Source organism: Symphalangus syndactylus, chromosome 3 (genome assembly GCF_028878055.3).
Source record: "Symphalangus syndactylus isolate Jambi chromosome 3, NHGRI_mSymSyn1-v2.1_pri, whole genome shotgun sequence".
In the NCBI taxonomy this organism is placed as follows: Eukaryota; Metazoa; Chordata; class Mammalia; order Primates; family Hylobatidae; genus Symphalangus; species Symphalangus syndactylus.
This window is the reverse complement of record NC_072425.2, coordinates 41,183,081-41,211,073: the sequence shown is the minus strand read 5'-3', so window position 1 is coordinate 41,211,073 and position 27,993 is coordinate 41,183,081. Positions and strand designations below refer to the sequence as shown.

General features: G+C 36.5%; 1 protein-coding gene and 1 long non-coding RNA gene across 2 annotated transcripts in view; one reads left to right on the top strand and one right to left on the bottom strand.

Annotated features, from left to right (window-relative positions):
- SMC2 (structural maintenance of chromosomes 2) overlaps positions 1 to 27,993 on the top strand; it is a 436,171-nt gene that overhangs the window by 32,152 nt on the left and 376,026 nt on the right. The gene's annotated exons all lie outside the window — the stretch shown is intronic.
- Positions 14 to 26,630, bottom strand: LOC129479084 (uncharacterized). The gene is made up of 3 exons (XR_008656547.2): positions 26,550 to 26,630; positions 11,570 to 11,626; positions 14 to 1,430 (listed from the first exon to the last, which is right to left on the bottom strand). It is a non-coding gene; the product is annotated as an uncharacterized lncRNA (long non-coding RNA).

The window sequence follows — 27,993 nt, the reverse complement described above, 5'->3', positions numbered from 1 at the left end:
GACCTACAGAAACTGCAAGAGAATAAATGTGTGTTGTTCTAAGCTCCTAAATTTTGGGGTGAATTGTTAGGTAACCATAGATAACATAGAGTATGTGAGTTGTTAGGTCAGTGATACCCCTGCATTTTATCTGTTATACTTTATTGTAGGCAATACTATTCAGGACATACACACAGGCAATGATTTCATGACAAAGATGCCAAAAGCAATTACAACAAAGCAAAACTGACAAATGGGATCTAATTAGGGAGCTTCTACACAGCAAATGAAACTATCAATAGAGTATACAGACAACCTACAAAATGGGAGAAAATTTTTGCAAACTATGCATCTGATGAAGGTCTAATATCCAGGATCTGTAAGCAACTTAAACTTACAAAACAAAAACAAAAACCAACAACTCCATTAAAAAGTGGGCAAAGGACGTGATCAAGACACTTCTTAAAAGAAGACATAAATGCAGCCAACTACCGTATGATAAAAAAGCTCAAGATCACTGGTCATTAGACAAATGCAAATCAAAACCAAATGAGATACCATCTCACACCAGTCAGAATGGCTATTATTAAAAAGTCAAAACATAACAGATGCTGGTAAGGTTATGGAGAAAAAGAAATGGTTTTACGCGTTGGTGGGAGTGTAAATTAGTTCAACTATCGTGGAAGACTGCAGACTTCTTTTAATTTGTATAATTCATTGCAACCAACCTAGATTTCCACCAATGAAAGCTATTAGTGTTGTTTATGTCAGTTATCAACAAATTGCCTCTCAGCAACAAATCCATCCTTTATTGCCTGCTTTTTGATACTGGATCCACATCCTGTAAACATAGGTCTTTTGCCAGTTGGTGTGATGTTAAACTATAATTGTTGGTAGAGGACGCTGGAGGGACACTACAGAGGAAGGGGCTTCTCTTTCTGGTTTCACTGTATTCCTCTTTTGTTACTGCTGCAGTGCTGATCTCTATGCAGGGCACCTGGTGATATTTACCTCTCCGTGAGTTGCCCTGAAACCCCATGGATCTGTCAGCATCCTAGAGGGCTTTTTAGGGAGGTCAGTCTAATTTCAGCAGGTAGCCTTCTCAACAAATTCCACACATACCACAGCCAGTTTTCCAGGAAGTTCAGTGCAAATTCCACAGTAGGATTTCCAGCAAGCTCCACCAGCACCACAGCTGGCTTCCCAGCTGTCTCAGAGTTGTCCTAGTGGCAGCTTGCTAGTGACTTTCAGTACCCTAGAAGGCAGCCTCCTGGAAAGTTTTGTCAGCACTCCAATGGGCAGTCTCCTGCTTACCAGCCTCAGCCTGTGATGCCTCCATGTAATACTCAACTATCCAGTAGGCTACAGTCACTCCTTCTCCAATGACATCTGGATCCCTACCTTAGAGTAGGGAGTGTATCTTCTAAATTTTTTTCTTCCTTGTGTGAACCCTGAAAATTTGAAACAGGTGTCAGTTCAGACAGTTTATTTTGCCAAGGTTGAAAACACATACTCATGACACAGCCTCAGGAGGTCCTGATGACATGTGCCCAAGATGGTCAGAGCACAGCTTGGTCTTATACATTTTAGGGAGACATAAGACATCAATCAATATGTGTAGAATGAACATTGGTTTGGTCTAGAAAGGTGAGCCAAGTTGAAGTGGGGAGGGGACTTCCAGGTCACAGGTAGGTGAGAGACAAATGGTTGCATTCTTTTGAGTTTCTGATTAGCCTTTGCAAAGGAGGCAATCAGATATGCATTTATTTCAGTGAGCAGAAAGATGGCTTTGAGTTCCCAGCTTGAATTTTCCATTTAGCATAGTGATTTGGGGGCCCAAGATATTTTGCTTTCACACTTGGGTACTCTGCATCAGCCCTAAGTATAAGTTGGTTCCCCATATCTGCTTTTCCTATGTTTTTTAGAACTATCTTTAGCACTTACTAGTTAATCCTGAGTTAGTCCTGAGATAATTGGTTAATAATTCTTTTTTTTTATTTTTTGAGACAAAGTTTTGCTCTTGTTGCCCAGGCTGGAGGGCAATGGTGCGATCTCAGCTCACCACAACCTCTGCCTCCCGGGTTCAAGCAATTCTCCTGCCTCAGCCTCCCGAGTAGCTGGGATTACAGGTGCCTGCCACCAAGCCCAGCTAATTTTTTGTGTTTTTAATAGAGATGGGGTTTCACTGTGTTGGCCAGGCTCATTCTTTACATAAAATGTTCTGTTCAAATTAATTTGTGGTCTTCGTTTCCTGCCTGAACCCCAACTGATACAGCCTTCAATTTAAAAAGATGTAAAAATAGTTTTGTTAACAATGTGGTGTATTTTGTCCGTCTTTAAAAATCTTTTTTTTTTTCTTTTATTTAAGAATGTTTCCTAACAAATTGCTGAGGACTCATCTACTTGTTATAGGACCAACAGGTTCATGTGTCCACTGCACAGTAACAGACCATTGACACAGACAGCAGGGATGCAGCAGAGACAGAGTTTAGTTTTTGCAGGGCGCCAAGCAAGGAGATGGGAGGACATCCTCAAACCCATCTCCCCAAAGAGTTCTTGGCTGGGATTTTTAAGGGGATCGTTGAGGGTGAAGGATTGGAGAATTGGGATTGTTGATTGTTCAGAGCAAGGAGGGTGAAATCATCATGATATAGAAACTGCATTCTTCGGTGAGTCCACTTCTCATGGTCACCCTCAGATCAGCTGAGTCAGTGGTATCCTTCAGACCAGCTGGCACCAGTGGGGTCCTACAGACAAGCTGGTGTAGTAATTCCATCAGTATGCAGGACCTGAAAAAATATCTCAAAGGGAAAACAATGTTTCATAATTTTCAAGTTGTTGTCTATAGAGCAGTTAAGGGGAAGTAGAGGGGCTACATGATGCTGGGACAACAGGTACCACACAACTGTGAGGAAGCAGGTCAGAGTGAGCCGACTTCATGATTCATGCTGAATGTGCTGTAAGCTTGGTTTATTTCCATTTCTCCCCATCCCTTTTTCCCTGATTCATTTTGTAGAGTTTATGGGGTGTTTTAAAATTTGTTTGGCTAAAATTCTGCCCAAATTATTTGTGTAAATTTAAGGGAAAAAAAGATCTGTAAAAAGTAAGTCTTATTAAAAGAAAAGCAGGTAAAACTTTTATTTTCACTTTGAGGACGGTAGTGATATAATACATATTAATGTGCTTCCTATAAAAAGACAATTTTAAAGTAATTAGGCATGATGCTTCCCTTGCCGCAATGATCTTTACCAAGAAGATGTTGAAAGCAAGAATAAGATTAATTATATATTTCAAGAAAGGCTGTTTATTTTTGAAATATACTTTTAAAATCTTAATTCATTATTCTGTACATTACCTCTGGGCCATAGCTGTTTCCCCACACCCCCAAATAGAAGAATGGGATGCAGCATCTGGCTGCCACTAGGCACTCAGCAAATCTTTGTGAACTGCATGCTTGATGCATTTCTATTGTCTATTGGTTAGTTCGGTAACTGATATTTGAACTGAAAGTACAAGTAATCTGCTTGTCATGATTTTGACAATTTTATCCTGGCATAAGTAGGATTCGAAACAGAAAGGCCATGTGGTAGTGTAGAGCGGTATTTACTGCCAATTATGCTCCCCGGATATCTGTGCTTTTTATACTTCCCATCCTCTCTCTCTCCTCCTAGTTTAGAATACTGCCTGGGTGATAACTGTCCCAGAAACTACACCTGTAGAATTAATGGGAAGATCCATTCTGTACGGACTATGTCCTAGGTGTTTCACATGTTCTCTAATTTTACCTGCACTTCCTGGTGGACAGATATCATTGCCATCATTTTACAGATGAAAGAAATGATGCCTAGTGAGAGTACATACTTATTCAAAGTCACATTCCTAATTAATAACAGAGCTAGGAACTGACGACAGCTCTTCTGACTCAAAATCTAATAATCTTTTCCATGGTCTGCACTGACTCTAATTGAACCGTGGAAACTGGAATCCAAAATGCTGGACTTTGGGGATTTATTTATATATTTATTTTTAATATGTCCAACCCAGCCATCCACCTAATAAAGAAATACTGTCTGCAGTATTCCTGACTAGTAGCCTCTCTTTGAACTTCCCAGGGATGAAGGAGACCATTATTTCACAACACAAGTTTACTTTTTATACCCTTCAAATGATCAGGAAGTTCTTATATACAGATACAAGAACAGATATAAATACAGATACACATACACACACACACAGAGAGAAAGAGAGAGATTCACAATCATTCTTCTTACTAACTTCAACTCATTAGTTGTGACTGTGTTCTCCAGAGACACACAGAAAAAGTACGCTCTCTATTCCACAGAGGGCTTCAGCAGAAAGGAATATTTTGTTAGATAAAATTTAGATTGGCGCAAAAGCAATTGCAGTTTTTTCCATTGAAAGTGATGGCCAAAACTGCAATGACTTTTGCACCAACCTAATATTTATGACATTTGTTAAAAAGATAAGAAATATTTTCTTCAAGGGGACTACTACAGTGAAGTTTAGTTGTAGAGAAGAGATCAGGGTCAACACAGAATACAACAAGGAAAAGTAGGAATTTATATCCAAAGAGTAGAGTTGAAGTCGTTGGAAGAAAAATTACTCAGGGTTACTCAGGGGAAACATCAGAGGTAAGAGATTCTGGCTAAATTGACCAAATAATATTCTTACTGAAGCTATGCCAGAGTGACAGACTAGGGGATAAGGTGAGGTGAGGAATATGATTAGATATTGAAGGTGGTCACTTACCAACAGGATTCAGGATTTTGACTAAACTGACTTAGCAGGATTCTTGCTAAAATTGGTCAATGTAGAAATGAACATGGGGGCCCAAATGTCAGGACCTACTTGAGAAGAGACTTCAGAAAAGGCCTGATTCAGATTTGATCGAGGAGAGAATCTTTGTTAGTCCCTCCATCTTATTCAAAGAAAGAATATACATTTTTCTTTTCTGTGAAGAATGTAAGTCCATTTTTTCATTCAGTCACCTCCAGTTTATTAAGGAGTAGATGAACCATCTGATAGGAATTGGTAATAAAGGTACTTGCTGGATGGCATGAGCAGTCAGGCATTTAATGAGGAAAGTTTCTATGAAAATTTAAAAAAAAAAGATTAATAGTTACAAACCCAGTTTCTGAGGCCAGAGGGAAGCCAGTCTAGATTTATATTGATAGGTGATGGGCTTGAAGCCTCTTTAGATGGTGGAGTGAGGATGGAAGAGGTAACCCACTGAATTTCCTGGTTTGTAGTTTGAATGTCTTTGGTGATGCCATTGGAGGTTTCAGTGGACTTTTTAAATGGTCCACACAGCAACAGGTGCCAAGGTTGCCCATCTATGATCTATCATGATGATTTCTATGGAGTTTATTTCATTTTAAGTCAATCAGCTTCAACTTGCAAGCCTTAAGGAAAAAGGAAATTTTAGTTTTCAGTGAGGCCAAATCAGGACGGTAGGAAAAAAAAAATTGGGAGTGTTAGTTTGAAGAGTTGTAGCCAGATATCGGAGGAAACTAGAAGAATTGAGACTTCACAGTGGTATGGTATAGTTTCTGCTGGGGGAAAAACTCTTTCTCTGGTAGCCCTCTTTTTTGATCAACTATAACCAAAGTAAGATTATTTTTATTTACAAATAAGTCTGATCTCATTAGATGTAGCCTAATTATTGGCATAAGGGTAATAAGAATGGTAATTGCCCACATAGGCCTTCTGAATTTGCTTTGCTAGAAATTTCCATAAAGAATCTCAGATTAGCCTTTTAGAAGCCACTTAAATTTAAGAAGCCAAGCCAAGAACTTATCATGAGATTTCACCTGCAATACCTATAGATCTGGATAAATTCCTCCCTTCTCAAGGTCCTCAAGACATTCTGAGTATCCTTGCCTTGCCAGGAAGCGACCTTCATTATTCATCTGTAAGGCTGAGAACCCTATAAGCCAGGTACTAGTCTGGTTGTCCAAGATAATTTTATATATTTTGGCTCCATAAAGTCAACTTTAGTTCCTTAACTCAGATTCTATGCACATTCTCATTCTCAAATGTGACATTCCTGTCAAAAGCCTTAGTTATATAATCAGTGTTTCCAATTATGTCCTGCTATAAGGAGAATATGTTCTTATTATGCTTATGCAACTAACTATATTGCCATGAAAATAAAAATATTCAGAAACAGTTTCTAAACTTTGGAGGGATAAGATGGGAAGAAAAAATAAACATTTCCTTTTTGACTGCAAGCACTTTTGGAAAGCATCAGAATAAATAAAACAAAAACTATTTGTGAATGCCAAAAAAGTCTTAAAATGGCCATGGCTTAAAATTTTATAGAGTTTATTTAACAAGAAAATGTGGTTGTTTCTGGGAAATATAATATCTTAAAGTAATAACCAGATTTGTGACTGATAGCATGATATTGAACGTATCTTGACAACAAGAGTGCTGACAAATTTCCCTAAACTTCAGACAATTTCTGAAATACTTATTTTAATAGTATTTATCCATACAAATGAACATAGGGAAGATTAAACATCTTTTCTCATTTGCCAATGCCTTTTATGCAATTTAACATATCAAATAAAGTGAATCGTTTTTAACATTTTTCTGAAAAGTGAAAGAATAAATCCATTGAAGACCTATGGGAAATTTCAAAGTCTGTTCAAGAACAAGAGGATTTCATTTAAGATTTGATTTTAGAAAGGCAAAATATTCAAAAATATTTTTTAAACACTTTACTGCTTTAAAAAGTATGAAGTCTCAGCCTTCTCAACTAAGGATATGATAAAGGTTAACATAAAACATAGGAAATTATTCTAATAAGACACAGAATCTTGGTTTCCTAAGCAAGTTACTGAAAATGGAAAAACCCTTTTACAGTCTCTTATTAAGAGACCAATAATCAAAGAAAACATTTTCATTTTAACAAAGAGAAAAACAAATCCGGGTTTTGCATTAGTATACTTTTGATGTCAAGACTCATTCAGAAAAAAAAAAAGACATAAATCCAAATCTTAGCTAGCTTGACTACTTGAGATCTCTTTTCTGTAAATTTTTTACAACTTTCTTATATTCATCCATGTGATTTTGTTTCTGTGTGTTTGTTTGCTACATTTTCCTCTTTCTTGTTCTGGTTCTACTTTAGGTTCTACTTTGATGTAAAATTACATTTTTTTTCTTGAACAAAAACGCATTCTTCAAACCTCATACTTTTTGTGCAAAGTTGCTTATTTTCACCCTTATTATTTCTAATAGCTTTAATTAAATATGTTGATTAAAATTCTTAACCATCACTAACTTTTCTTTTACAGAAAAACTAGGAAGAAGGCCATTTTGAATTATCTCTCACGTACCAGTATTCTGTAGCAGGCTAGAAAGTTTTATGAATATGTCATTTCACAATTTTATAAGTACCTTCTACTTTGTACGCAGTATTTCAACATGGCAAAAAGAACATGTGTAGTAACAGACTCAAATGAATTTTGTGTCTCTATATCATATAAAAATAAGATGCCCAAAGTCTATAAACTTAAACTTGTGCTTAGTAGTGAATGTTTCCATAGTTTATCTTACTTAGAAATTATTAATAAATGTCTATTACTTTGTTTAACCTAGCATAACTCTAAGGTTTCTAAAAACTAAAAATGGTTTTGAAAAGTGTTTTCAGGCAGACATACTATAACACCAAACAATGCTAACCATCATCTCAAGTTATTTTCCTTTTTTTAACCTTATTTGCCTAGTAAGCCCAAATAGACTATACATGCATGCTTGTATTATACTTAGTTCTAATTACTCAGAAGACATAGCCATTTTTTAAACAACAATATGAAATTAATCCTACTTACCAAAGATATACTCAACCCATGCACATTTGAAAAACACCTAGTTTATTCCTATATTTCTGAGAATTTAAGAAATTTTTATGTAAGTGTTCATCTCTAAGCCCATTTGAATAGAACTCCATTAAGTGATTTTATAATTTGGGAACATCATCCAGAGGTAGGAAAAGTATCACATATACATAACATGCATACAGATACATACAGATGAACGCAAACAGAGGTAGCTTGTATTCTAAAATTTTATCCATGAATCAAGTGACACTTGTTTATCTATACCTTATATTTTATATGAATTGTATGAATTTTATATGTATATGAATTACATTTCTGACAAAAAATGGGACAAGTTTACCTACTTAATAATGGATAAAGCCTGTTTATCTTTTTAAACTGATATCCATGGAGAAGGCTTTTAAGATTTTCTTTTGCCCAGATATATATATTCATATAGATGCTATAGGCTATTGAAGAGACAAAAAACAACTGTCTAGAGGTCTTCAAAGCCCATCTGAGTTCACAAAATGCCCGGTTCATTTAAAATTAGCCTTTTTCCTTTTCAGCCTCAGGTAGCTGCCTTTGAGGATACCCTGAGCCTCTTGAGAGGTTCTGATGAGGGCAAGGGACCTAATGTTCAAGTGACTGGAGGAAGCTCAGGAAAGGAAAAGCCTAACAGGTGTGGACAGAAGGTTGAGGAGCAGGGAGTTTAAGTGGGACATATCAAAGGTATCAAGGCAACTGAAAGGAAGAGAGAAGGTGGTAAGAGGAGAAGGGAGGAGAAGAAGAGGTGATGATAAGGGAGAGGTTTCAGAGGAGCCAGTTTGGCAAGATCTTAGGTTTCTCAAAGAGGCCACTGAAATACCAAATTATCAAGAGCAAAATTATACCAACAAGAAAGTGAGCAGATTGGCAGAGTACATAGACAGCAGGAGTTTGTGGGGGAGGGGGTTATTTTACCAATAAGTTCCCATAGTAGAGGCAGAATCAAAGAGAGAAAATAGAGAGGACTCTGAAACAGCCTCTCTATTCTATATTCAGAAAAATTCTCCATCCCAGAAGTCAGGGAATAGATCATTCCAATTTTAAATGAGGGGTCAGGAAGGATGCATTTCCAGATCAGAAGATACTTTCAAACAAAGAAAACCAGGCCTCCAACCCAGCTTCAAAGAGTATACTGAGAATCTTAAGAATTAAAATCTGACCTTCTCAGTTCCATCAAATGTTTATCCAGAGCAATGGTTCAGAAATCTGACTCACTCAATGGATTCCTAATCAACTGATCAGGAGAAGACAAAGGCTTCAGTGAGAATGTAAACTTAAGGTCCAGAGTGATGGGTTCTGTGGGTCCATTCTGATACTATTCAAGTTGTAGCACTATAACTGTTAAAGAAAAAATTATTCATGACACTTGTTAAAGAGAGTAGGGAAGACTTTTTTCAAGGGTGGGGAGGACTACCATGAGTTTTTGTGGTAGAAAAGAGAAATCAGGCTAAACTCTGAATACAACAAGGAATAGTGGGAATTTATAGCAAAGAAGTAGGGTGAGGGTCAGTGGATGGAAAATTACTAAAAGGAAACATCGAGGTAAGGAGAGATTCTGGCTAAAATAACAAGATTCTTGCTGAAGACTGATCAGCGTGATCAGGCATGACCTAGGTGATGATGGGGATGAGGAATTTAATCAGGTTTGGGGATTGATCAGATATCATGGATGGGGTATTCTGGCTAAATTGGCTTAGTGGAATTCTTGCTAAAATTGAGCAAGGCAGAGACAAACACCTAAGCCAAAAATTCAGGGCCTAGTTGAGAAGAGAGTTCAGAGGATCCTGATTAGAGGTTGGTCAAAGAGTGAATCTTTGTCACTTTCTCTGTGTCCGGTATATCCCGCATTCCACTTTATTTAATTTGGACCTAACTTAAAGGAGACTCTCGTGTTCTCAGTAGTCAATATTAGTTATTATTGCTGCTGGGAGGTGTATAAGCCTTCTAATCCTTATTCCTTGTCTGAAAATACTACACATTTATACCTTATGTTATGTGCTTCACTGAAAATAGATGATTATCGATTCACTGGAAACCCCCATCACAGAACTCTTTCATCTAGGCTCATAAACATCAGCCTGTTCTTACCTGCCTATGTCTCCAGGCAGCACTGAGAGGATTGGAACAGAAGTCATCATGGAACTTTGCCATAAAACCAACCTGGGGGGGCCGGGCGCGGTGGCTCATGCTTGTAATCCCAGCACTTGGGAGGCCGAGGCAGGCGGATCACAAGGTCAGGAGATCAAGACCATGGTGAAACCCCGTCTCTACTAAAAAAATACAAAAAATTAGCCGGGCGTGGTGGCGGACGCCTGTAGTCCCAGGTACTTGGAGAGGCTGAGGCAGGAGAATGGCGTGAACCCGGGAGGCGAAGCTTGCAGTGAGCCGAGATTGCGCCACTGCACTCCAGCCTGGGCGACAGACCGAGACTCTGTCTCAAAAAAAAAAAAAAAAAAAACCAACCTGGGGGAAGATGGTGATCATGACCAGGAAGAATAGAGACAGTATGTGTGGGGCTCAGAGAAAGAGAAAGAGCTGTTCAAGATATGTCTAAGCATGATGTCAGAGATGGGGCAACACTTTTAATTCTGGAAATAAAGAACTGGGACTGGATTGTAGAAAATAGGGGTCCAAGTTGTTATTAAACTCTTGAGAGTTAAGTATTGTCATTCCCAATGAATCAGATTGCCCTTTATAGGTCAAGAGACTAGAAGTATACAATGCATTACTGAGACTGAGAGAGACAGAAAGAGTCCAGTTGAGAATCTATTGAGAACAGGTTACTTTCCCACAAAAAGTCAGATATTTTATTCCCTAGCCAAACGATACCATGTTTGTCAAACCTGAATGTTTCACCTGTATTCATACAGAGATAAAATATTTCATTCATCCTAAGAAACTATTGGTGAAAAATAAGTTTCTACTCAAATTAGACAACAATCTCAATGAAGTTACTTTAGAAGAAAAAGAAAACTACCATGTTGGAACATTAGTAAAATGTCTTTGGTACTGTGAGTGACAAAGGACTTACTCTGGACCAAGAGTACTGTATGAAAATATCCCAGTCTGATACTTTAAGTATTATCCTGAAGGGACATCATAGATTTTATAACAGCTTCTAATTTCTAAACTGAAGTCAATGAGAGTTTATTCCAGGCAAAGTTTATCAGGTTAAGCTGAAGGGCAGTTTCCACAACTAGAAGCAATATGATTTTCTTACCTGATGAAGAGATACTCATAAAATACAAAGGAAGGTGGTTTCAGTGATAAATATCAGAAATCAGCTGCTAAGGGATTGCCTGAATCTCTTACCTCTTTAATTCAATTGCCAGAGCCTGTGTTTTCCATTAGGGACAGATACATTAGAAAGTAGAGTCCTAGGGGTTTCTCACCCTGCTGTACTTATTTCATTACAATCTGGTTTCTAAAAACTGTTATTCCAGGAACGTTCCCACCAAATGCCCCCTCAGTTTTCATAACTGAGGTTTCTTCATTCACTTCTTTCTTACCATATGCTAACTAGAAGGAAATCTATAGGGTTTCTTAAGTCTTTCTCTTAGACATGAAAACTAGCCTCTTAGGAATGTGTTGGTTTTGACAGCAATGCTCTTCTTTCTCCTTTGGAGTATAAACTCAGAATGCTTCCTTCTCTTCATTTCATTTACCCTCCCTACCTTATCTTTTGGCCCTGTTCTTACCAAAACTGCTTCCAGAGCGAAATGCTTCTGTCTCCCAGCATCTTCTTACTTTGTGCCCTGAAAATAATTACAAAAATGTATTCATTTTTTTATTGATGAGCAGAGTGGTGAAATGGATTGGGAACATCAACCAAGAAAAATAAAAAAGCGACATTTTGAGAATTATATAAGACCTATCGTTCAGAATCCTTGAACTCTGGTTTTTATTCTTAATATGGTTTGGCTGTGTCCCCACCGAAATCTCATCTTGAACTGTAGCTCCCATAATTCCCACGTGTTGTGAGAGGGACCCAGTGGGAGGTAATTGAATCATGGGGGTGGGTCTTTCCCGTGCTGTTCTCATGATAGTGAATAAGACTCATGAAATCTGATGGTTTTATAAAGAGCAGTTCCCCTGCACACCCTCTCTTGGCTGCCACCATGTAAGACATAACTTTTCTCTTTATTTGCCTTCTGCCACGATTGTGAGGCCTCCCCAGCCAGGCGGAACTGTGAGTCAATTAAACCTCTTTCCTTATAAATTACCCAGTCTCAGGTATGTCTTTATTAGCAGCGTGACAACAGATTAGTACGATTCCTTTCAGAGATGGTAAGCAGAAGCTCTTATATTATTTTGCCCTTATCTTTTGTTCTTTAAAACCAGGGTTCATATTCTTTTTTTTTTTTTATTATACTTTAGGGTTTTAGGGTACATGTGCACAATGTGCAGGTTTCTTACATATGTATCCATGTGCCATGTTGATTTCCTGCACCCATTAACTCATCATTTAGCATTAGATGTATCTCCTAATGCTGTCCCTCCCCCCTCCCCCCACCCCACAACATTCCCGGAGCGTGATGTTCCCCTTCCTGTGTCCATGAGTTCTCATTGTTCAATTCCCACCTATGAGTGAGAACATGCGGTGTTTGGTTTTTTGTCCTTGCGATAGTTTACTGAGAATGATGTTTTCCATGAATGGATAAAAAGGAAGAGTGGGAAGGGGGCAGGGTGGGGTCTGGGAGAGGGACTGCATATTCTTGCAGTCCCTCTCCCAGACCCCACCCTGCCCCCTTCCCACTCTTCCTTTTTATCCATTCATGGCCTTATTTAAATATTTTTCAGAAAGTACTTATTCCATGACCATCCTATAAGTGGACTACTTATAATTCTAAAGCTCCAGTGTAGATCTGTCTTCTAAGCGGTAGTGTCCATGCATCTACCAGATACCTCCACCATAATATCCCAGTAACACATCAAGCTGAGCTTTCTCTGATCTGAGCTTTACTCCATCACCCTGCTGTTCCCTCTCTCTGAATATGTAGATAGTACAACTAACTCAAGGTAGAAACATGGTGTCACCCTTGACTCTTCTGTTTGTTTGTTGTTGTTTTTTTGTAATACTGCTCCTGCTTCCATCCCAACCTCTCTAAAATATGGTTCATCTATCCTCCCCTTCCACTCCTAGCACCACTGCTTTAGTTCAAGCCCTCATCATTTCTTGTCTAGATTAGCATAATTATCTCTATTTTTGTTTCTCTGATTCAAGTCTTCCTCTGCTGTAATTCATTCTCCATACACCAAACAGATGGAACTTTCTTAAAACACATCTGATATTGTCACTAAACTGCCAAAAATTCTTTATTGGCTCATGTTTGCCTTTAAGATAAAATCTGAAGTCTTCAGCTTGATTCACAATTAATAAATTGTATGTATTGTTGCATCCTTGTTTTTCCTTATGCCCTAAATGTGATCATTAATTTTACATGTCAACTTTACTGGGCCACAGGATGCCCATATATTTGGTTAAGCATGTCTGCATGGGAATTTCTGAATGAGATAAAAATTTGATTCACTAAACTGAGTGAAGCAAATTGTTCTCTCTAATGTGAGTGGGGAATCTAATCCCTTGGAGGCCTACACAGAATAAAAGGCAAGGTAAGAGATAATGTATTCTCCCTCCCTGACTCTTTTTGAGCTGGGACACTGGTCTTCTCCTGCACTCAGACTGGAATTTATATCATCAGCTCTCCTGGGTCTACGGCTTGCAGATTGTGGGATTAGCCTTTATAATCAAATGAGCCAATACTTATAAATAAATAAATAAATAAATATCTATTTATCTGCAGAAACCTAACACACTGTACTCTACCAAACTTTAAATTTCAGCTAAACTGAACTGTTTTCAGTTTCCCCAAAATATCTTATTCTCACACATCTCTGAGCTTGAACGTGCTTTTCTTGTTGTTTATGACAGCCTTTGAAACATTAACACACACATGCACACACATATATACCTCTTTATTTGGCTAATACTCAACATCCCCACACTCTCACTATCCTAAATTATAAGCCGCAAATGTACATGAATCTCCCCGAAAGTTGTCATTTTATTTTAAATTTAGCATATTTTCAGACTAAGCTCCAGGTTGGATAATAAAAAATTATGTTTTATTCAACAAATATGATAATGGTGATGATTGTGATGATAATAACCAATGATAATGTCTGTTACTTACTGAGTGCTTATTATATGGAAGGTTTTCTGCTAAGTATTCTCTCTGCATCATTTATTTTAACCTGCCCAAGCATTTCAAAGAATATTATCCCATTATTTTTGGATGTGAAAACTAAGAATTAATATGTTTAAATATCTTGCTCAAAAATATGCAGCTAATAAATGGTAAAGATGGAGCTGAAATCTAGGTCTAATATCATCTTTGTTGTTTCTCTGAACCATTTTATATACTGTTGCTTTCTGACATAAAACTCAAGTGGCAGCTATTAAGCGGCTTGCCATTTATATGGTAATTCTCGCCCATTCTTCCATATGTATTCAGTTTAAAATTACAATGCAAACATGGAAACCATGATAAATGTAATAAAAATCAAATTGGTAATCCAATTTATAGATATATGTTTGGGGTAATCTTGGCAGGTACATGACAGGGTCTATTTTTAATTCAGTGTAAACCCCATACAACACTTACCTCAAGGCAAGGAAGAAAACTTGATCTAATTATCTTGGAATTTCATTTTCTAAAGGGTTCTCAGGAAGATTCTGGAAGCCAATTGCAGTTTCTCTGGGTTTCTAGGAATTTTCCTGATAATTCCCTACTTATTGTGCTAAAATAAGCTGATGTTCTCAGTAGTGACTTTCTTGATCTCTGCTTTTGTAGCCATTTTAAATATTGCACAAACTCTCTCTTTTAAATATCTTGCTCTACTTGAAATACTTAACATGGCATCTGTATTCCTAACTTAACCCTGAGTAAGTTTTTTGGTACCAAGGTACTATACTTTATGTTATAATTTAAAGAAAACATTTAATAATACTACACAAAGAATAAGCTAATGATTTGGCTTTACATTATTTCATTAACAAAAGGAAAAAAATATCCAGTATCCAATTCTAAAGTAGAGGATTTAGCAGCATCATATTAGATAAGGTTCTCTGTTTATCTTCAGCATCTGAAACACCAGGACAACAAGTTAAATCCCAAGGAAATCTCACCATGCTGGTATTTAGATGTGGTGCTTTTAAGTCACTGAAGCACTTTGTGGAATAAATGTGATTCTCATCCCCAAATTGCTCCAGGTAAAAAAATGAGGTAAACGGGGTTGATGTTGAAGCTGTTTCTTGTATAGTTTTGCCAGTCTCATTTTGTCACTCACGTATCTTGCACATATTTCTCTCCTACTTACCAGATTTAGTTTCATTGTTTACTTGCCTATTTCTCCTATTAGATGATAAGATATTTAAATGTAAGTGCCTTGTATTAATCACGTTTTTGTTGCCAACCCTACCAAGTGTCTGGTAAATAGTTAAGCATAAAGTAGGTGTTTGCTAATGAACCGAATCAAGTTTCTGAAAGTCAAAAGTACACACAGAGAGTGGCAGAAGGGATCCAGATTCTACTTAGATTTCTGATCTGCCTCACAGGCTCCTGGGAATCCTATAATAATCTCAGAATTCTGGAAAACCATCTGGCATAACAAGGAACTTTCTAAAGCTGCCTTAGAGATTTTAAACTTTTGTAAGCATCCTAACTAGGATTTTCCCTGGAGTACCTTAAAGATATTCAATATGTTACATACATAAAAACAGCAAGGAACTTAATAAATCAATCATCTTAACTCATTTTGTAAAAACAATGCCTTTTCAGTCACTAAAGTTCTTTAAGAATCATGAAACAATAAGGGATTTGCTCTTTAATCTTTTATATTTATCCTTAGGTAAAAAATGTATTGTAAGACTTGGAAAGATATGTCCTTGTTGGACCACAAGCAGTTAGTTCAATAATTAATTATTCAGAAGACTATTTGAGGTGCTTAAAACCCCAGAGTACAGTAAGTTTACCAAAGCACTGGTACATGCAATATAACGTGAGAGCTCATTATCATAGATAATACACAGCTTAGTGGAAAAATTTATAAAGTACTAGAAAATGAAGTCTATTATATTTCTCTAAAGGCATAAGAACTCATTATAAAGTACAGACATTTACAAAGCCTGCTACTAAGTCAGTTAATTCACAGTTCTGAAGGCATTTTCAGATAAGAAATCATAAAAACTTGGAGACAGTATGAGAATTAACAATAGACTAGGAATGCAGCCCTGAGTACTAGTTTCAGTTTCACCACATACTGTCCTTTTCATGACAGGTTGACCACAATAACTTTAAGGGCTATGCAATTATCCATCAGATAAAGATGTTAAAAACTGCCTGCACACATTACAAGGCTGATGTGTAGGTTGAATCAACATGTATATAGATGTTATATACATATATACATATTATAACATATGTAACATATAGATGTTACAATTTAAAAATAACTTCTAAATTGTTCTATAGATGTTATTATAACATCTATATGTTACATATGTTATAATAACAATTTAAAAGTTATTTTTAAATTGTAAAATGCCATACAAATACAGAGCATCAAAACAATAAAGTAGATTTTCTGGATAGACACAATTAATGATTAAAGATGAGTTCTATTATCTTTTAAGAAGTCTTCCTAGAAACTTATTAATGATTATTTAAGTCCCCTTTTAAAAGTACTTCACATTTTTTAAATATTCACAATTGGAAGATATATTTAAACTTTGGGAAATTAGAATATAATCTGGTTAACAATGCAAGTTATCAGCAGAGTGATGAATTACTTAGGAAGAAAAAAGGGAGATACAGGTAAAATAATGATTTTTGTGAGTGAGTCTTCAAGACTATTCCAAACAAAAAAAAAGTCAAAAAAGTATTTGAGTAGTGGAAGCAGCTTTGAATATGATTTTTTCAAGATAAAAATTTAGACATCTGGCATTCATGTAAAAATGTAAATTTTAAGACATTTGCTTTAGAGGGAAAGCATATTATTTGTGCCACAAATATGAAACCTCTCTTGTTTAAAGAAATAAAAATCTAAAAATTAGCAAAATACATTAGCTTCTTGGAAGATATCACACAGATGGGTGTCTTCTTAAATTAAACATGCTTTATGTATCAAAAAACAAACTGAAGACTAAGATAAAAAGAAACGTGATGAGTATATATATTACATAAATACTCTCTGATTCTCAAGTAGATCTCTTCTTTAAAGCTTGAGATGCTTCTATATTTTTAAATATCAGTCAAACTAACAGTGTCAAAGAAAGTAGATAGAAATAATAAGTGACACAGTAATTCAACTTTTGTCATTGATTTTAAAACTACTTGAGCAAATATATCTGAGAAAAAAATTTTTAAGAAGCAAAATAGTTATATAACAATAGAAAATGATTAAATATTTTGCTTGTAGGAATACTGTTATTAGAAAATATTTATATTAAGATTGATATTTTTTCCTAATTATTGAATTATTGGCAAATTGACATGTTTTAGGAATCTAGAGGAAAAGTCTCCCTCTGCCTAAGGAAATCAGACAGACTTCATGAAAGTGGATGCATTTAAATTCATTTTCGAAATATGAATTTGCCAGGGAAAGAGAACAAGAAAGTTGCAGACATAGAGGAAAAAAATGAGTATGTGCAAAATTGTGACAGCAAGAGAGAACATAAAATGTGTGTGGAATGGTGAGATCTTGATTTGATTGGAGAAGAGAATATATAGAAGATAAGTAGGGGAGTGAATTAAAGTTAGATTTGAAAGATTTAAATTTTACTATAAAGGGCCTTCATCTTTATCATATGAAATTTGAACTTTACCTTCAGACAATGAAGCTAGTTCTCTGTTTTTTGAAAAGTGTATGCTACCATATTTGTGAATAATATAGAAAAATATAGATGACATGGATTGATGCTATGTCTTCCTTGATGATGCAATCGCTTTAATTGATTCTTTGCTTATTTATGTCTCTCATCGTTAATTATAAATTCAAAAATGTATCTTAATGTGTCTGGTATAACACTGGAAATCTGGTGTCATTTTAATAGATGTTTGAATGAGAGATAAAGAATAGTCAGAAAGAATGATTCTGACACCTGCCATGGTTACTTATTTAGTTAGTCCCAATAATGTGCCAGGCATTTTGCATACACTAATGAAGCATCAGTTTCATTGTCACATAAACCCTCAGAGATAAATATTATCTTTGCTAGTTTGTATTTGAACAGACTTAAGATAAAGGCAGTTTGGTAAAGTTTCTCCACACCTCACAGATTACAATTTGAGGAGAAAAAATTTTGCCTGATTCCAAAGTCAGGAAACTATGCAGTTCAACTTTATCATTTACTTCAATGATCATTTTTATGGTTTCTATCTTTATAGTTTGTTTCTAATTTGGTCTCGAGATATCTGTGGGCAGTGGCCATAAGCCATGATAGCCACACTCTAGGAGAGCTCTGATGGGATGGGGAGGGGGGAGCGAGTTAGGTATGAGTGTGTGTGTGTCAAGTGAGACACAACGAGGAGGTGAAATCAAAATGCAAAACACAAAATAAATTTATCGCTCAGCATTCTCAGGGAGATTAGGGGTGCCAGAGGGAAGGCCAATGGGAAGTATGAAGGCAACATGGAGCTCAACTATCTGGTGATGAACAGGAGAGAAAGGATCTCTAGGATCATGCCTTTAATAAGGGCCACGAGCCTTGTTTCTTAGGCTTTCCTGTGGGGGCTATGGATTGGCTAGTTTAAAGAAAACATCCTTGAGGCAGGGGACTTATTTACATGACTCTGGTGTTGACCAATAGTTTTTATTACTTTCAGCAGCTGTGGGATTTGTTGTGATTAGGGTCACTGGGATGACAAAAAAGTGGGCTATATTGCAAATAGCCACATGGGAGGGAAAGTTAAGGTGAGGAGATACAACTGGGTTTCAAACAACTTATTTCCAGCCTAAAAATGAATGCTGAGGCAGCAAACAAATTTATGACAATAATGTAAGTGAAATGTCAATTTTATAAATAAAAAGAAAGAAGAGAGACAGAAGGTAATATAGTGGATGACAAAATCAGAGTTTGAAATTATCTTCACAGGCCAGGAAGTTGAGCCAAAATCAACAGGATGACAGCATATGTCTATATGCTGGCTTGTAGGTTCAGCAAGCTTTTTACATAAGTTCAGTATTTTAAATAGTATTTTAAGTTCAGGACTCCAGTGAGTCCTCCTCACTAAAATGTGATCTGTTTATGTCTGAGTTCTTCACTGCTTACCACAGTACCTAACAGTTAGGATGCTCAAAAAATGTTTAGTGAATGCAGGTAAAGATACCTCTTATCCTGAATGCTATAGATCTCATGAAAAGGTAATCAATGCATGTAGATGCCACTATCCCTCTGCAGTTGCTGAGGATATAAGAACCCCAAACCCACAACTGATGTTAGCATTCCAAATCAAATTCAGCAATTACAGTTTCCATACCTGATTGAAAATTTTACTTTAAACATTTAATTAAGCAGTAGTAAATTGAATTAGCTACTGTAATTTCACAATTCTGAGTGTGACCTCCTTCTCAGAAAGAAAATGTAGCAATTACTAGCTGAATAAAATGGTATTTGGGTCCATCACTTGCCACTATTGTTAGACTTATCAATTGTTTGGCACTACAGTGCTGTAATTTAATCTTTGATACCACCTCATGTCTTTATGTTTACCAGCTAAGTAATTTCCATGCATCTGCTTAAGTACTTCCTGTAAAATCTTATTTTTCTTCTGCTATATTTGTATCTCTTACTTTCTCTTTGTTAATATGAAAACCTGAAACTGACCTTTTTGGAAAATTAGCTATATGTTAATTACTTGACCCTAGGAATGATTTAATGCTCTTGCTCTTTTCTTTCTTGACCCTCTTCTCCCAGGAATATATCTATGCTGTCTATATAAATTCTATTTCACTATTCTAATAACCATATAGAGAGCAATAATAGGATAACTTTAGCATTCATTATGTATGGAATAAGGGGTTTGTGCTGGGTTACACTTCATGCTCCCCACCTGAGCCTGTAATTATCTTACTTTGATCCTAGGTAAAAGATCTGGTAGTGGTGTTGTGAAACCACAGGCTTAAAGCACATCCTAGTATGGGAGCAGCAATGGCTCTATGAAGTACCCTGGTCCATTGGATGAGTGAGACATTTTTCTGTCTTACTTAGATTCCTATTGGATGCTGTCTTCTGATGGTTGTGGAATACACTTGTTTTCTGATATAATTTTTAGTCTGAACAAAACATCCTGCCTCAATTTTCAGTGGTGAAAATTTGGAGAATCTCTTTATCCTGGTACAATCCATAGAAGTCCACTGAATAGACACCGAGGCTCCACATCAAAACGTTGATGAAAGATTTGGGTTGGCAAATGGGAGATCACTCACACCATAATAGGCAAGGAATGGTGTTGTACAGAACCTGTGTGTTGCTTGTGTATTTATTCACTTTTACATTATAATTTTTCTATAAAAGTGTCCAGCTCCACTCTCTTCACTCTCCCCCAAAAACACCCTCATAAAAGACTATGCATGTATAGTAAGTAGAACGATCATGGCGCAATTGGCATTTCAGAATTGAGGGTTACATTTTTGAATATGCGGCATAGGTGCCTATTGATCAAGTGTGTGCATTAAGATGTTAAAATTCCACACACATGATTCTCAGTAAAAATTGTAAAGCATTTAAATTCATAGTTACCAGTTGAGACCCACAGTGATCATAACAATTTATATGATCCAAATATTAAATAACAAATATCAGTGGATCAGCATGTGGATAGTGGTAGGTGTTTATGCCAATGCCAGTAGTTGCTCAGATATTTAAAACTGTTCAAGGAAAGTAACCTAAAGATATGCATAAGCTAAATATACTGCTAACTTAAAAAGTATTGAGTATATATTTTTTAAAGTAGTGGCTACTTGTTGCTTATGAAAGAGGAAAATGCACATAGGATGTCAGAAGAAATCAGTGGGGAAAAGGGGGTTTACTGTTGAAGAAGTCCTTTTTAATGTCTTCTCAGGCATGATAAGACCCACCTATTTCCAGCTGCTTTCTCTACCAGCCAATGATGTTGTGTGCTACTGAGGAAGACCAGAAAGTTGAGTGAAACCTAATTGTTGAACTTTCCTCATGCTGCCCCAGCATTGTCTGAGAACATTCTAAACTAACAAAACCCAACCATAACAATGTACCTCATCAGATGCACAGACCAGCTTATCATTTGTATTCTGTCAGTTATACCATTATCCTAAGAGTCTTAAAAAAAAATAGAGATGGAGTCTCACTATGATGCCCAGTCTGGTCTTGAAATTCTGGGCTCAAGTGATCCTCCCACCTCAGCCTCATGAGGAGCTGGGATTGTAGGTATGCATTACCATGCCTGGACCCTAGGATTTTTAAGTTAGTAGTCCAAAAAGAATTAAAGGGAGGCCAAGGCAGGTGAATTACCTGAGGTCAGGAGTTCAAGACCATCCTAGCCAACATGGTTAAACCCCATCTCTACTTAAAAAATACAAAAATTAGCCAGGCGTGGTGGGGGGTGCGTGTAATCCCAGCTACTTGGGAGGCTGAGGTGGGAGAATTGCTTGAACCTGGGAGGTGGAGGTTGCAGTGAGCCAGAATCATGCCATTGCACTCCAGCCTGGGTGATAGAGTGAGACACCATCTCAAAAAAAAAAAAAAAAGAAAAACAAACTAGGCTAAGTAGCAAACTAGCAAACTGGGACAAAACACCCATAAGTTATCTTTGGTAATGTGTAAATATGGCTGATCCCTTATTTCAATCTTATCAGACTCAGAGGCTTCTGTACTTGCTTACAAGTAGCCAGGGAAAGATTGGTGATAGTACCTTGATAGCTGGCTATAATCTGTAGGTAGTGTAATAAGTGCATTTGTTTGATTAAATTTTGCCCCTTCTCACATCTTTACATTAACTCATTATCTCTTCTAATTTCTGTGATGATGGAAAACTGTTCATCACGTCCTCACTAGACTCACATGAACACCAATAGGACTAGCAGAGATCATGCTGACATCCCAAGAGATGTTCCCAGTTTCTATTCTGCTTCTTCTGCACATGAAGGGATTAACAAAGTGATTTAGTCATTCCTTTGGAAAGATGACATCCCTGAAGCTCATTGTTACTACATCAAGTTATATTGTGATATTAACATTTTTAGAATAACTACAACTTTTACTTAGAAACAAATATTAATATTTATAGGTATTATATTCTCCAGGGATTTCTGGCTATGCTCACTCACAAACACACAGAATGAAGGCTGCAGGATTTTTGTTTTATCGTGTGTTATCACTAATACCAGAGATAACAATTCAGTGTTCTCAAGTGTGAGCAATTTTTATCAATAGGATAATGAGATTTCTTCCAGTGGCGTGAACATGACAATCACTCTATCTCCCTAAAACCCTTCTTAAAAATTATAGAAAAACTAAAATAGTGAAATAAAAATCTGAACAAATGTGTGAATATCTTAAACAGAATTTGGTGACAAAGTAATCACGCAAACCCAGAATATGGGTGAACATGATCAATACTACCCCAAAATCATGAGTATTAATAGCAGCATTAATAACAATGAGAACTCACCCCAAAAGGAGATTGTAGATTGAGTAGAACTCTGAAGACAACTGGAAACATTTGGGAAAACACTTTAAGTTTCAAGTTCAGAGTAAAGAGAAAAGAACAAAGAAAATCACTAAAGGGAGGTTGAGGAATCCAAATATTACCAAAGCAGTTTAGTTATCAAAGATCCTAGTAATATCAAACAAATATTCCCTTTGAAATGATAACATTTACTTTAAAATAAATGGTATTTCAAGAGACAAACACATGTAGAAAATGTGACCATAGAAAAAGATGAAAACAGTAACCCAAGAGTTAAAATGAGCTAAAAGAATTAAGAATAAGATCTAAGTTTGAAAAGCAGCCAACAATGAAATCTGCACAGGTTCTAAGGCGGTGCATACTGCTTTAATCATTGCATTTTGCTGTTGCTGTGCTTTCTGAGATATAACTCCTTTTTCTTACTGCCCACTCTTCAAACTGGCTCTTTTCCGGAGACGCACAGCATTATTCTTCTGCTGTATTTGAATTTTGCTTTCAGTAGCTTTACTTCAAGGCCATGAAATAATTAAAAGCTTTCATATATAAAATAAAAACGTGTTTGAAAATATAATGGACCTTGAGCTGATCCTAATCTTACAAGAAAGAAAAGTTTTCAAATAACCAGAGAATTTGAAATATATATTGGATATTAAATGTTACCAGTTTTGTAATTATTTAGATGTGATAAGGCACAATGGGTTTGTAAACTGCCTTTTTTGAGTGCAGATTGAATAATTTATGAAGTATTATGAAACACTGCAGCAAAAGTAAAATAGCAAAAAGAATAGGTAAAATACATATAGAAAGACACTGATGCTTTCTAAAGCTAGGTGATGATCATTGTGCTATTTACTTCAGTATGCTTGGAAGTTTTCAAAATTAAAAAGTAAAAAAAGTGTATGAGGAATTAGGTTTGAGTATGTAGCAACACAGTTCATTAAACTGTTTATGACTTTGCTGACATAATTATTTTTGTGAAGTATTTCTAGGTGGCCCCTGTTTCTAACACTTCTGAGAATTTCCCTGTGACCAAGCGCTTTCTCATATGTTGGTTTTTTTTCTTTAAATGTAAATAAACAATTATATCACTTTCTAGTCATTGATAATCACAACCAATATTGTAACTCATCTTATGAGAAAATGTTTTTAAAAGCTTCCTTAGGTAGATGCAGTCTCCAGCGCCAAGACAGTAAAGAGGGAGTAATACCTCTGCGTTATAAAATATGCAAATTGAGAGCTAACCAGAGGAAACTTGGAAGGAGAGGGTGAGAAGAGGAGTGAGCAATAGTGGAAACTGTCATACATGTGGCTACATCACCGAAAGGAGCACCCTGCCCCCCAAACATCCACTTGATTCTTCAGCAATTCAGGGTCATTGTTTCTGGAGGAAAGTGAAACAATGAGCAAATAGGGCATCCTTCCACTGCCCTCTGTGTTACAGAATACAGAAATTTGGTGTGTCCTTTAAAAGATGTAAGAGAATCCATTCTTCACCTGCTACCCTTAAAAATTGAGAACTTCTCCTGTGCAGACGTGAGAATTTGCCACCATTCTCATCTCTGTCCGTTTTTAAAAATTTTTTTCTAGGTCCATTTAGTTTCAAATGAAGAAAGAAGCTATACATTGTCTCTCATTTCTCTTTTTTTTTTTTTTTTTTTTTTTTTTTTTTTATTATACTTTAGGGTTTTAGGGTACATGTGCACAATGTGCAGGTTTGTTACATATGTATCCATGTGCCATGTTGATTTCCTGCACCCATTAATTCGTCATTTAGCATTAGGTGTATCTCCTAATGCTGTCCCTCCCCCCTCCCCCCAACCCACAACAGTCCCCAGAGCGTGATGTTCCCCTTCCTGTGTCCATGAGTTCTCATTGTTCAATTCCCACCTATGAGTGAGAACATGCGGTGTTTGGTTTTTTGTCCTTGCGATAGTTTACTGAGAATGATGGTTTCCAGTTTCATCTGTGTCCCTACAAAGGACACGAACTCATCATTTTTTATGGCTGCATAGTATTCCATGGTGTATATGTGCCACATTTTCTTAATCCAGTCTATCGTTGTTGGACATTTGGGTTGGTTCCAACTCTTTGCTATTGTGAATAGTGCCGCAATAAACATACGTGTGCATGTGTCTTTATAGCAGCATGATTTATAGTCCTTTGGGTATATACCCAGTAATGGGATGGCTGGGTCAAATGGTATTTCTAGTTCTAGATCCCTGAGGAATCGCCACACTGACTTCCACAATGGTTGAACTAGTTGACAGTCCCACCAACAGTGTAAAAGTGTTCCTATTTCTCCACATCCTCTCCAGCACCTGTTGTTTCCTGATTTTTTAATGATGGCCATTCTAACTGGTGTGAGATGGTATCTCACTGTGGTTTTGATTTGCATTTCTCTGATGGCCAGTGATGAGGAGCATTTCTTCATGTGTTTTTTGGCTGCATAAATGTCTGCTTTTGAGAAGTGTCTGTTCATGTCCTCTGCCCACTTTTTGATGGGGTTGTTTGTTTTTTTCTTGTAAATTTGTTTGAGTTCATTGTAGATTCTGGATATTAGCCCTTTGTCAGATGAGTAGGTTGCAAAAATTTTCTCCCATTGTGTAAGTTGCCTGTTCACTCTGATGATAGTTTCTTTTGCTGTGCAGAAGCTCTTTAGTTTAATGAGATCCCATTTGTCGATTTTGGCTTTTGTTGCCATTGCTTTTAGTGTTTTAGACATGAAGTCCTTGCCCACGCCTATGTCCTGAATGGTATTGCCTAGGTTTTCTTGTAGGATTTTAATGGTTTTAGGTCTAACATATAAGTCTTTAATCCATCTTGAATTAATTTTTGTATAAGGTGTAAGGAAGGGATCCAGTTGCAGCTTTCTACATATGGCTAGCCAGTTTTCCCAGCACCATTTATTAAATAGGGAATCCTTTCCCCATTTCTTGTTTTTGTCAGGTTTGTCAAAGATCAGATAGTTGTAGCTATGTGGCATCATTTCTGAGGGCTCTGTTCTGTTCCATTGATCTATGTCTCTGTTGTGGTACCAGTACCATGCTGTTTTGGTTACTGTAGCCTTGTAGTATAGTTTAAAGTCAGGTAGCGTGATGCCTCCAGCTTTGTTCTTTTGGCTTAGGATTGACTTGGCGATGCGGGCTCTTTTTTGGTTCCATATGAACTTTAAAGTAGTTTTTTCCAATTCTGTGAAGAAAGTCATTGGTAGCTTGATGGGGATGGCATTGAATCTATAAATTACCTTGGGCAGTATGGCCATTTTCATGATATTGATTCTTCCAACCCATGAGCATGGAATGTTCTTCCATTTGTTTGTATCCTCTTTTATTTCATTGAGCAGTGGTTTGTAGTTCTCCTTGAAGAGGTCCTTCACATCCCTTGTAAGTTGGATTCCTAGGTATTTTATTCTCTTTGAAGCAATTGTGAATGGGAGTTCACTCATGATTTGGCTCTCTGTTTGTCTGTTATTGGTGTACAAGAATGCTTGTGATTTTTGTACATTAATTTTGTATCCTGAGACTTTGCTGAAGTTGCTAATCAGCTTAAGGAGATTTTGGGCTGAGACAATGGGGTTTTCTAGATATACAATCATGTCATCTGCAAACAGGGACAATTTGACTTCCTCTTTTCCTAATTGAATACCCTTTATTTCCTTCTCCTGCCTCTCATTTCTATCCTGATGACAAGCGCATCCCTCCCCTTCTCAAACCCTGTGATCTTTCTGTTGCTTTCAAAGGTATTGGCTGATCTTCACTGATACCTGTTTACATCAAAGGCACTAAATGCAGAGGGAAGAGAGTCCCAGGAACCCTTTTCCCTTTTCCCTTGAGGAAAAACAATTAACCCTTATGTTCATGGCCACTGTATTAGTCTGTTTTCACGCTGCTGATAAAGATATATCTGAGACTGGGTAGTTTATAAAGAAAAAGAGGTTTAATGGACTCACTGTTTCACGTGGTTGGGGAAGCCTCACAATCAGGGCAGAAGGCAAGAGGCATGTCCTACATGTCGACAGACAAGAGAGAATGAGAGCCAAGTGAAAGCGGAAGCCACTTTTAAAACCATCAAGTCTCATGAGACTTATTCATTACCACGAGAACAGTATGGAGGAAACCACTGCCATGGTTCAATTGTCTCTCACTGGGTCCCTCCCATAACACGTGGGAATTATGGGAGCTACAATTCAAGATGAGATTTGGGCGACAACACAGCCAAACTTATCAGCCACTATAGGGTCTTTTCCCTTCTCTTTAAAACACTTTTTTTAAAACTGTTCAGAGAGATACCTTTGAACCTCAGTTTTCTAATATTTCAGTTTAGTACATCTTTGTACTGGAATCCTATGTTTAGTATAAAAATCATAAAAAATGCTTTGTATAGGAGTAAAAAAGGACAAAAATATGGAAAAAATAAACAGAGATTCAGCAAATTATTCATACCATAAATATTTTGAAATGTTACTTGTCCAAAATTAAGAATTTCTTTCACAATATTTATGGTATGAAGAATTTGCTGATTCTCTGTGTGTATTTTTTCCATATTTTTGGTTTGCATTAAATCCTATGAATTGTAATCCCAGGAAAACCCACAGATCTTCAACTATAAGCATATTGCCCTTACTTTGAAAACAATTAAACAAATAGCAAAGTAGAAAAACAGGGATTGATGATGAAAGTGGGAGGCATGTTATTTTCTAAATAGAAATATGGGAAAGTGTACACTGAAAACTCATAACAGAAAAAATGGAAAATAAGCAGACTTTTCTGTAGGAGCAAACAACCCTCCGTTTCCCATGTAATTCTAAAGGCATCATCAAACTGCTGCCTGCTCACTTTCAAGACAATAACACTGAGCTACCAAGGAAAAGATAGAATAAATATCAAATTCATCGTTAGTCCACTTTCTTCCAAGGGCTAAAATTGTAGATTTGAGTGGTCATGATATAAAAAATAAAAATTTTTTATCTGGGAGTTTAGTAATATGGAATTAAATAAATTCCCAATGAATTTATTTAAATGAAGATTCTCTGGTAACATAAAATAATGGTAAATGTGAAATTCTTTCCTCTCTTGTCTAAATATGTACTTTGAATCCTGACTCTGTTAATTTATAGCTGTGTGACTTTATGAAAACAACTAATCTCTCTTAGCCTCAGTTTTCTTATCCATTAATCAGGAGTATAATTCATTAATAGCTTCATAAAATACCCTGGCTAGGATCTGCCGAATTAGAAATACATAATTTTAATAGTATTTAAAAATTTTTTTATCTTGTAAATTATTTTAAACAAATTTTAGAACATGTGAGACTTCTTTCTATCCCAAAAAATTCCCTTATTCAATAGAATTTTCCTCAAAGACATGTTTAAATTTGTCTGCAAAATATAAAAG